Source organism: Pseudorca crassidens, chromosome 7 (genome assembly GCF_039906515.1).
Source record: "Pseudorca crassidens isolate mPseCra1 chromosome 7, mPseCra1.hap1, whole genome shotgun sequence".
Taxonomy (NCBI): Eukaryota; Metazoa; Chordata; class Mammalia; order Artiodactyla; family Delphinidae; genus Pseudorca; species Pseudorca crassidens.
In genome coordinates, this window is record NC_090302.1 from 62,592,830 (window position 1) to 62,603,827 (window position 10,998).

The following is a 10,998-nucleotide window of genomic DNA, read 5'->3' on the forward strand; positions in this document are numbered from 1 at the left end:
TTAAATACTCAAAAGTAAATGTGGTATAGAATGAAAAATTGTTGTTTCTCCTTTGGCTTCTTGAATGTATTATTCGTATCTTAAATTCATTTCAAAACCATATCTTCGGGCTTCCCTGGTGGCGCAGTGGTTGAGAGTCCGCCTGCCAATGCAGGTGACACGGGTTCGTGCCCCAGTCCGGGAAGATCCCACATGCCGCAGAGCGGCTGGGCCCGTGAGCCATGGCCACTGAGCCTGCGCGTCCGGAGCCTGTGCTCCGCAACGGGAGAGGCCACAACAGTGAGAGGCCCGCGTACCTCAAAAACAAAAACATATCTTTTTATTTTCATCAAGATTATTACAAATCCTCTCAAATTAAGATCATATGTTACTCATTGTATATAAACTTTACATACTTGCTCAGGCATGTGTGAAGATGGCTATTATAATAATAATTTTTAGAACTTCTGTGTACTCTGAATAACCACTTAGGTGTTTAAACACCACTGTTTAAAGAAACACAACAAAATCAAACATTCAATTCTGTGTAAAAATGATCTATGTCAAACTTTTAGAAATGAAAACCACAATGTTGAGATGTCTAACACACAATAAAAAATTGCCAAACACGCAAAAACGCAAAACAACATAGCCTCATTAAGAGGACACAGCAAGCTTAAATGTTCTTTCATCTAATAATATGACTTCAATATACATGAAGCAAAAACTGATAAAGCTACAAAGAAAAAGAAACAAATCCACAATTTCAGTAAGAGACTGCAATATCCTTCTCTCAAAATTAATAGAACATGTAAACAGAACATCATCACTAAGGATACAGAGGATCTTAACAACATTATCAACCAACTTGACCTAATCGGCATTTATAGACCACTTCGCCCTATGAGAATGGAATGCATGTTAACTTGTAGTTAACAGCTCAGCCATTCCACAAAGAAAACTCCAGGCCCAGATCACTTCACTGATAAATTCTACCAAATATATAAGGAAGAAATATTACCATTAAACATAAACTCTTTCCAAAAAATTGAAAAGGAGAGAATATTCCCCATTTTATGAGGACCACATTACTCTGATAGCAAAACTCTGACATCAGGACATAAAGACAAGGCTTCCCTGGTGGCCCAGTGGTTGAGAGTCCGCCTGCCGATGCAGGGGACACGGGTTCGTGCCCCGGTCCGGGAAGATCCCACATGCCGCGGAGCGGCTGGGCCCGTGAGCCATGGCCGCTGAGCCTGTGCGTCCGGAGCCTGTCCGCAACGGGTGAGGCCACAACACTGAGAGGCCCACGTAATGCAAAAAAAAAAAAAAAAAAAAAAAAAAAAAAGACATAAAGACATTACAAGAAAAGGAAAATAGACACTGATATCCCTCATGAACACAGATGTAAAAATTCTAAACAAAATTTTAGCAAGTTGAATCAAACAATATATAAAAATTATAATACATTATAACCAAGTCTGTTTTATTCCAGGAATTCAAGGCTGGTTGAACGTTTGGAAATATATAAATAAAAATAAATGTATTTCAACATATTAATAAACTTAACAAAAAAGATCAATTTAACAGACACAGAAAAAGTCACTGAACAAAATCAAACATACCGATACATAATCCCAGCAAACTAGAGAAAAAGGAATTTACTCAACTGGATAAAGGGGATAAACAAAAATCTCACAGTTAATACCATACAACATAGTGAAGAACTAAACACTTGGAATAAGACAAAGATGTAAGTTCTCATCACTTCCAGTCAATATTGTACTGAAGGTTCTAGCTAATGCAATAAAACAATGAAAAAGAAACTGAAGTTATCCAGATTGGAAAGGAAAAATAAAACTCTTCTATTCATAGATGACGTGATTTTCTAGATAGAAAAGTTAATGGAATCTGCAAAGAAGCTACCACCATGAGTGATTTAGTAAATTTGCTGAACATAAGATCAATAAACAAAACCAATTGTATTTCTATATACCAGCAACAAAAAAAACAGAAATTGAAATTTAAAAAATAATACAAATTACAATAGTATGAAAAATTGGGGAGAGAGAAATCTCATAAAAGATGCAAAAGACTTGTACTCTGAAAACTACAAAAGATTGCTCAGAAAAACCAGAAAGATCTAAATAAAGAAGAAATATATTTTGTTCACAGGTCAAAAGACTCAATGTGGTTAAGGGATAACTTCACCTCAAATTGATTTATATATTCAACATTATCCCATTCAAAATCTTCAAAGGCATAGTTTTCAGAAATTAAAAATTTGACTCGGGCTTCCCTGGTGGCGCAGTGGTTGAGAGTCCGCCTGTAGATGCGGGGGACACGGGTTCGTGCCCCGGTCCGGGAGGATCCCGCATGCTGCGGAGCGGCTGGGCCCGTGAGCCATGGCCACTGAGCCTGTGCATCCGGAGACTGTGCTCCGCAACAGGAGAGGCCACAACAGTGAGGAGCCCGCGTACCACAAAAAAAAAAAAAAAAAAAATTTGACTCTAAAACTGATATGGAAATGCAAAGTGCCCAGAGTAGCCAAAAGCATTTTGAAAATTAAGAACTATTTTGAAGGATTAATGCTACCAAAATTAAAGCTTAATTTAAAGCTAGAATAAAGACAGTGCAATATAAATGTAAAGACAGCAAGATAAATCAATAGAACAGAAATAAACTCACATGTATTGGGACAAATGATTTTCCAAAACGTGCAATGATAATTCAGTGGAGAAAGGATAGTCTTTTTAACAAATGTGCTGAATCAACTGAATATATGCCAAAAAAAAATCTCAGATTCATACCTCACACAATATATAAAAATTTACTCAAAATAAATTACTGACCTTAATATAAACTTAAATCTATTAAACATTTAGAAAATTAGAAGAAAATCTTTGTGACTCTGAGTTAGACAAAGATTATTTAGATACACACCAAATGCACGACCCATAAAAGAACAAATTAATAATTAGACTGCATCAAAATTAAAACTTCTGCTCTTTGAAAGACATTGGGAAGAGAATGAAGAGAAAAATCAGAAACTTGAAGGGAAAAATATATATAATATAAAATAAAGAATCTGCATTTTATATATATATACACACATCCACACACACCCAAATATATATACATATACAAAACTCTCAAAACTCAATAATTAGAAAAACAAACAAGCCAATTTTTAAAATTTGCATAAGAGATTTGGACAGACACACCTAAGAAGACATGTAATATAAACAGCAAATAAACACATGAAAAGTTGTTCAACATGATTATTCATTAGGTAAATGTAAATTAAAACCACAGTATAACACCACCAGATGCCATCTGAATGACTCCAACTAAAAAGACTGATCATACCAAGTGCTGGTGAGAATATCAAGAAACTGCAACTCTTGTACTTTGATGGAGGGAATACAAAGTGGTACAGTTTAGAAGTTTCTTATAAAGTTCATGTGTGTGTGTATATTTCCCTTATGACCCAGCAATTCTAATTATAGCTTTTACCCAACAGAAATAAAAGTGTTATATGTACACAAAATATTTTTCAGGAATCTTCTTAGTATCTTTATAACAGTTGAAAACTTGAAACAAATGTCTATTGTAGTGGTATGAATAAGCAAACTGGACAACCCAACAATGCAATACTACCCAGAAATGGACTACTAAAACATACAACATAAATCTCACAAACAGTCTGAGCAAAAGAAGCCAATGCAAAGAGAATACAGACAATGTGATTTTATTCATATGCAATTCTAATGAAGAATAACTATTCGGTAGTTACAGAAAGCAGGTAGGTCAGTGGTTACCTGTGATCAGATGTGGTAACTGGGGGAAGCGGAATCTGACTGAAAAGGGACACAGCTGAACTTTTGGGGATATTGGAAATGACGGGCACATCGATTTATCAAAGCATATTAAGACCTACAGTTAAATCTGGTACATTTCATTGAACATAAATTATGCCTTACTAGAGGTGATTTCAGCTACAGTGTGTCTCAACTCCATGAAACATCCTGACCAGAATACCCATTCAATAGTGAGATCTACCTCATTTTCTATACTTAATGTACTGATAGTTTAATTCGTCCTTTACTTCAAAAAAAAAAAGAACTAATGGGCATCAAAGGAAGAGTTAAAAAAAAAAAAAACCTTCTAGAGATGTACCAGCTTGTTTTCATAACAATCATTTATATAACTGAGATTAAAATGTAACTAGTCTTTTCCGCTGAAGCAGATAAAGATCTGGGTTGCTGAAACTTGTTTTGCTGCTCTATAAAATAGCTGCAGTATCACTGGCACTTATTAGGCATGAATCGTGGTGCAACCTTCCTGTTTAAAGTCTTTAGCAGAACAGCTGCATTCCAAGCTGTAATGATGTAGTTGAGGGCAGGGTAGAGTCTGTAGGTGCAAGAAGGCTATGGGGGTTCATGCAATCGTTTCCATTAATAGCAATGACTTAACTTGGCTTGTGGTTTCAAACCCTGATTTAGTCCAGTTTATACCGTTTTCCCTCCTTGGGATGGAACTACAAGCTACAGTTGTGGTAAAAGTAAGAGTGGATACGAAGTCAAAAGATATGGATTTGATTCTCACTCTGTCCCCTTTAATATGTGTCACCTTAGACTGATAAAGTTCAGACAGATCAATTATTTTCCTTATCTGCAAAATGGGGAAGATCACTGTTCCCATCACATGAGTGTTTTAAGTATTCAATTTTATAATGTAATGAGGGAATCAGTCATCATAAGCCCTGAGTAAATAATGGCTGGATAGGAAATCAGAGTCAGATATAAAAAGCTAACAAGTTGAAGGCCACTCAGAAATAATGCTGCCGATACCAGAGGATGACTGAACTGCCATCCTAGAATAGGATTAACCAACTGTTACTCTCCAAGGCAGGCTGGCTCTCAAATCCAACCGAGGAAATCTTGGCAAAATAGCCTAGGTTCGAATGTTAGTTGAACTGGATTAAACATGGGTTAACCAAGGTCATCCTCTTTCCAGCTGAACCTGATCAAGCATCTCATTTAAGTGTAATCTAATCCATAGAGAAGAAGAAAAGGACCCCTTCCCACCTCAAAAAAAACCTTCCTCAGTAAACGTTGCCAAATAAAAATATCCTGTTCAAATTGGGCAATTTCATGAGATAAACAGGAGTTCTGACTGGTTTCCATTTCTGGAAAAGTCTCTTTATACCTGAAATACCAATGTTCTGCTTTAGGGTCTGTGGATTTCTCTTCTGCTCTAAGGATATCAAAGTAACATAGTTGAGGTTAACTGGATTTTTTTAAGAAAGAAGGGTCAGAATCTATGGTGGCTGCCTCCCAAGGAATCTCTTTTTAAAATATTATGACTGGATTGTTTTGAAATGTGTGCACTGTCTCCTGAAGATCATGTCCTTATAGTTCCCTAAGAAGGGCCAGTGTAAACTGAACCACTGCATGAGTAATAGCAGACTTACACACCAAGGAGAAACTTAAAATGAGCCAGGACGAGTTTTGTCTACAAGACTCTTATTGCAAAGCTCTTATTGCAAAGCTTTTCCAGGAAGTTGCTTGTCAAGCCCTAGGCCACATCCAGAATTTAATCCTTTGCAAATTTCCAAAGTGAATTTGTGCAGGAAGGGCAGAGTACCAAAACTATGTATGGGAGTTACCAAAAAAAAAAAAAAAAAAAAAAAAATCCTGGGAACAACATGCAGGGAATTTGGAGAAAATTCATCACTTAGGCCAGTAATTGACAACACTTGTCTTTGAGACACTGCAGTTTGCTTGCAATAATCTCAGTTCGTTTAAAAGTGCCCTGCCAAAATAATTCAGTTCACCTCACCTGGAAAAAAGTACGTGTCATGGAACACTTCTGTGAGGAGAGTGGGAAACTAACAAAAATCAACAAATACAAGTGCCAAAATTAACCTACCTTAGAGTTAGCAATATTGAATATTTATTACTCTAGAAACTTTTAACTCCCATAAGGAAGGGCTAAGAGTTCCCAGCATCATGTGTGGAATTTGGACACAACCAATAGATGCTAATTTTCACTGAACAAATTGAGTATCTGTTCTATGCCCAGCACTGTTTGGGAGAATAAATAGTTATTCAAAAGTATAGGTCACACACACACACGCAAAAGGTATAGGTGAAGGTCTAACCAAATATAATCAAGTTTTCTCAAGAAAGCTCATATTTCTTTAAAATATTCCTCTATAGGATTCCATTCTTCAGCAAGTAAAATTACCAGTTCTGTAAGTATGTTTATAGAAAAATTTAATTCTAAGTATTCCAATGCCAAAGATCCCAGCTAAGTTTACCTGCACAGAAAATTTTATGCACAAAGTGTTAAAGACTGCAGTGACGATCACTTATAGAGCTGGAAGCAGAAACCAGAAAAATGATTTTACTTTTGGCAGTGATGTATTACAACATAATCTTTCTTTACTGGATAAAACACAAAATAAACACTCACACAATCGGTTTCAACTTTAGTCGAAGAAAAATTTCAACCAAATCTTTCACTTTACCAGAAATAAAAGCTTTTGTTAGAAGAGAGAAAGATAAAGGAAACTGAAAAAAAAATTGTGAAAAGGCCACTTTTCTCTCCCAAATCCTAGCAACTATATACAATGATAACATCAATGAAAATCTAGGCTTCTAAGTTTCGAGTATTTCATGTGCCTATTATTTTATGTTCTTCATACAGAGTTTCTTCTTAAGAACACAAAGGGCTTGGCTTTATCACTTTTATATTTTCTCACTTTAAGTTAGATTTTCAGGAATGGAAGATTTCTTAAGAATTGACTTAAGAATTAATTGATTTAGTACTTGGTATTAATTTTTTCAATAGCTACAGAAAATCCTGTGGATATACCCCCTTTTTTGCCCCAAGCATTTACTTCAAAAAAAGACCTGATTTTAATATAACCAAAAGAATATAATCACACCCTTACACTTGGAAAAAGATGTTATCTCACATTCTACTTGTACAGTGTTTTATCTTGGGTGTGTTTCTAGAAAATGTAATGTTCCAGTATTTTAGAAATAAGAAACATCCCCTTTTCTGAAGAATGCATTTATCTACTCAGGAAGAGAAGGATGGCCTGAAGACAGAGTAGAGTAGGGGCGGGGGCGGGTAATGTAGAACAAAGCCAAAGTAGCATGGACTCTCCTGCCCTCTAGTGGTTGGACTCTAGAAAAAAATTAAACTGTTCCATGGGTTTCCTTTTTCCTCTAAGTGGGTTTATTTTCTCTTTGAAAATTTAAACTAAATGTAAAGGTCTTTAACCAATTGACAATATTTCTTGGAGTATCAGGAACAGCCTCATTTTACTTAATCAGTCATAGTTATCATCTGGTCCTTTATTTTTTCAGTCACTGAAGAAGCATACCCAACAGAGTCAGCACTATAAAGGCACTGGTGGAAAGTTGACCACCGTATCCTCCAAATTCAATAGCCTAGTTTCATAACCAATACACACATTTTACCCAATTGATTCCATTTCTCATAAAAATCTTTTTTTTTTTTTTTTGTTAACACTTTGAAGCTCAAGAAGTAAGATAAGTCTGGCCCAGTGGTGTCACTGTTGCACTGTATATACGTACATGAACCAGCAATGGTTGTTGAAACCGAAATAGCTGAAGCTCGTGGGGTGAACCTCGTATTTTAATGTGGGTGTAAGGTTAGTTCATCTACATTTATTTATTGTATCTCTAAAAGTTGTAGGCCAATTCTTAATGTATTTACCCTTAAATTTTCCCTTTAAATGGGACTTGTATTTTCAAAAACTTACATTAAAACACCTTAACAGTGTTCACTGCTAATCTAAACCTATCAATTTGTAATGCATTTCCACTTATTGAATGAGCTTTATAATCACATATGATTACAATTTACTATACATGCAGAAATGCTTTTTAAACTTCTCAAAATATTAATTTATCACAAAACGGCTTTGTCTTATAACCTAATATTGCAATCATTATCATACAAACATAAACATTTAAACAAGCTTATGTGGGGAACTTGTCTCAATAGTAACCACAATAATAATCAAAATATAATTTTGTTTAGTTTTGTTTTTACGTAAATGTCCCGAGACTTAGTAGCTGGAATGATAATAAACTGATGGGGATTTGCCTTATATTTCCATGGGGAAGGCAGATGAAAATACATTAACTCCAACTCACAGATACAATCTGAGAAACAGTGAACTTTAATACCTGCTGAAAAAGTTGCTTATCTGCAGCTTCCTCCTCTGTCAAACACAGAGTTGAAATCTGAATGATCTTTCAGGTAGAGTCCTGCTAGAGATTTGTATATCTATTGATGACTATGAAGTCTCACGGTTTAATGTCTGAATTTTTGAGAGTACAGCTCAATAAGTTAATGATAATAATCAGCCATTATTCATTCATCTCCTTTGCTCCAACTTCAAACATACAAGATTAATGCTTGTCTAATTTCCCTCAATCAAGTTAATATGGGAAGATACTATTATTATAAGTTATTTAAGTATTGAGTTTTTTTAAAGAAGAATTCAAATCACTTTTAAATACTTGTGTTCAATGAAAAGAGTCACTCACTGTCAGGAAACCTGAGTTTCAGTCCCACTTTTACCATAGATTGTTGGTAACTTTGAAGATGGCTCTTCTATAATATTAGTGAATTAGATTAGATTCTTTCACAATTTAAATTTTTTAATCTTAAATAAAGTCAAGAATTTTCAGGGCTCTTATTTAGTATTGGCTTTGGAATGATCCTATGCCAGGCCCATAATACGTGATCAAGGTTTTGGTCAAATTTAACAAGCTGGAGAGATGGTAGATAATTGGAATACTAAAATATACCCATGCACAAGAACTTACCAAGGAAGAACAGCCAACTTGGAAACATATTTGAATATTAAAGGACTGGCTTGTACTCTACAACCTAATCTTCCCATATGACCTAAATTACTTCGTTGCAACTTCGTGGGTATGTCAAAAGCTGACCCAGTACTTCCCTCTCCAGTTCCATGTTCTCTGCATGTTGGACAATGCACAGAGGGTTTCCTTTTTACCACTCACAACTCATTTAATTCCTTAAAAATAATAAACACAGTCTCTCTACCTTCCTTGCTTTCAACTCCTTTCTGGTTCCTTTAGGAAAAAAAATATATTTCTCTCTTAAAAAGGAAATGTTTTGGGCTTCCCTGGTGGCGCAGTGGTTGAGAGTCCGCCTGCTGATACAGGGGACACGGGTTCGTGCCCCAGTCCGGGAAGATCCCACATGCCGCAGAGTGGCTGGGCCCGTGAGCCGTGGCCGCTGAGCCTGCGCGTCCGGAGCCTGTGCTCCACAACGGGAGAGGCCACGGCATTGGGAGGCCCATGTACAGTAAAAAAAAAAAAAAAAAGGAAATGTATTATGGCGTGCTATGTGATATATGTCATATTTTATGGGGGTAAAAAGCTGAGTGAGACCCAATATAGCCAGAAGCTCAAAATCTATTGGGGAAGAGATTATATTATAGCCAAATGACTTTAACAGATCAAAGACTAGTGTGGTAGAGGTGTGCTTCCTTAAAATGTATTACTTGGAACTCGAGTCTGACCAGATATTTTGGGTCAGTTTGGTCTGGAAAATGGTATCCCACACTCCGTGAAGATTTACAATATACTGCTATATTTGACATTCTGAGAAGTCTGACATAAAACAACTTGCTTTAACTGAGTATAACCAATGTTCCAATAATTTATTTTCAGACCATAGAAGATTTTTTTAAAGTAATATGTAACACTTGAAAAATGCTATGCCAGAGATGAAATTTTATGAATATAAGGAGAAGAAAGACGAGTTCTGATTAATAATAATCAGTGTTCCAAGTACTTGCCATGAGAAGAACACACACCAACTCATTGAAGAGAAAACTTTATGAAGATTAAATGATTTGAGCTGGGTCTTGAAGGGTGAATAACCCAGGGACAGGTTAAGGAAAACATAATTTCAGAAAAAGTTAAGTGGGACTTCCCTGGTGGTTTAGTGGTTAAGAATCCACCTGCCAATGCAGGGGCCACGGGCTCAAGCCCTGGTCCGGGAAGATCCCACATGCCATGGAGCAACTAAGCCCATGTGCCACAACTACTGAGCCTGTGCTCTAGAGCCCGCGTGCCTAGAGCCCGTGCTCTGCACCAAGAGAAGCCACCGCAGTGAGAAGCCTGCTCACCATAATGAAGAGTAGCCCCCGCTCGCCGCAACTAGAGAAGGCCCACGCACACCAAAAAGATCCAACACAGCCAAAAATAAATTAATTAAATAAATTTTAAAAGAAAGAAAAAGGTTAAGTGTAAATAGAATCATGGAGGCCAATATGTACCAACCAGGTTTGGAAAATTATAAACAGAATGATAGGACTAGAGCTTCTTTGGAACAGAACTGGTGAATTAGACAGGAAAATTTGGGGCCAAGTGCTAGATGACTCAAATACTAAGCAACGTATGGACTTATTTTTTCTACACAGTGGGAAGCCTAAGACATGTTTAGGCAGAGTGGCACGACTGAACAATCAGTCCAAAAGAGTAATGTTAGTGACACAAATGGATCAAAGAAAATAGGAGCCTTACATTTGAAAGTAAAATCAGAACTCACAAAGAAGCAGTTCTTTTCACTTCTAGAGTTCTTGAACACACCCAATGGTTTTCTTCGAAATCTCCACAAAAGTGTTTGACTCATCCTCCTTCTCTAGTGAAGTCCAGCTTTCCTAGAACGCCAGTACTCAGCACATCCCAAACACTAGTTTTTCTATGTCAATTATTTAAAATTTTAACAGAATACAACATCAGTAGACAATCTAGACCAAGGACAAAGACAAGAACAATAGAAAGTCTCAGTAAAAGAGTCAGGAAACATGAAGTGGGGCTTTGAGTCAAGGTCAAGCTGGGAGGCAAAATAACCACTCTGACCTGCTGACTGCAGAATGAGAATACACTCTTTCCCTCCCTGTCTCTGCTCAGCACACACCCTGAAAAACAG